Genomic DNA, 1,635 nt, shown 5'->3' on the forward strand with positions numbered 1-1,635 from the left:
TGGTGGGGTGTATGATTTTAGGAGTAATTGTTATTTCCGAGTTTTATTTATCATTTGTTCTAAAATGACAAATCAATGATGGCTTCCTTGCCTGTATAACTAACTATAGTTACTAAATTGACCAGTTGAGTTAATTCTAGTGGTCCAAATTAGCCAACGGTCATCTAAAATACTGCTGCGAATTTTGTTGCAAACTGCTCGAATGATTGAAGTTGAGACGGTTTGTTATGTTGTGATCGGAGAATGATTGAATTTTGTGGGTACTTGGTGTGTCTTTCTTTGCAAGTGTTGAAGATGATTCCGAGGTGTGGATTCTATTTAAATATGAGAAAAACTTTGCAACATTCTGTTATCATTATTGTCTCTCCTAATGATACTCACTCTGAGCATTTGCTGGTTGAACCACCCACGACACAACTAGTGTGAAATATAATTTAGTTTTTCAGTGCAAGGGCACTCCCCAGTAAGTTATGAATTTTGATTTTATTCCATCGGAAAATGTTTCTCCTCCAAGAAAGATTCACGTAAAAATGACAATCCATTTAAAAAGTCATATTTATCTAATAGGAAAATGACAATCCAATTTTTTTCTTTTGTTCAAATTCAGCTATTAGACATGGTTTCAATCAAACCCTTTTCTCTTGCAGTTCTGCAGCATCCTACTATGGAATTTCCCCAAACACTCTATGATCAAAATTGGGCATTGTGCATTTTGTATCTACATCTGCAAGGTGATGGCTTATTTTCATGGAATGGGATTTCCTGAAGAAATGGTTGTTGAAGCAATTTGGTGCTTAATTTCTCACCAAGAACCATGGCGTGTTAAATGTTTAGGGGAGGGTAATAGCACATATATTTAGAGGAAAAGCTTTTGTTATTTCTCTTATTGACTGATGATACAATACACGCTATTTATACTAGTTACTAAACCTTACAACTCAAATAATGTTTGTTACAACTTTACCTTTAACTATGTTGACTATAGCTTGCATAGAATATGCATCATTTGAGAAGTTAATAGTGGTTTAGTAAAAAAATCAGCAATTGTTCATCTGTGGGAACAAAACGAGTTTGAACCTTCTGTGTAAAGATTTCGAACTGCATGACAATCAATGTCAATATGTTTTGTTTGTTCATGAAATACAAGGTTAGTTGCAATATTGATAGTAGCTTGGTTATCACATTTTAGTGAAATAGACAAAGGTACTTTAATCAAAAACTCTGCCGACAAGTTGTTTATGTTGAAATACAATTTTTTATTATGACAAAAATAACAATTAAGGAAGTAGATCCTCAAGATATTTAATTTCAGAATTAAATTAAGTTGTTTTTATGTTAATGTGTTTGTTAAATATTTATTATAACCTGGAGCATAAAATAAAGACAAGTTAAAAGGCCTTAAATCAATTAAAGATCAAGTCTTAAGTCTGGCTCAGAACCCAAGATTAGAAGCTTTTGACATATATAACTCAAGATGTTCCAAAAGTAGTAAAAATATAGAAGACCATGTTAGTCAAACGTCTCTCTATCAACCAAATGAGGAAAGACACAGACTGAAAATATGCGAAGTCAGAAGGCGATTATTGACGCATGGCTCAACGATCGGTAGAAGTCTGATTTCGGAAACAACAACTT

Source organism: Euphorbia lathyris, chromosome 10, assembly GCF_963576675.1.
Source record: "Euphorbia lathyris chromosome 10, ddEupLath1.1, whole genome shotgun sequence".
Taxonomy (NCBI): Eukaryota; Viridiplantae; Streptophyta; class Magnoliopsida; order Malpighiales; family Euphorbiaceae; genus Euphorbia; species Euphorbia lathyris.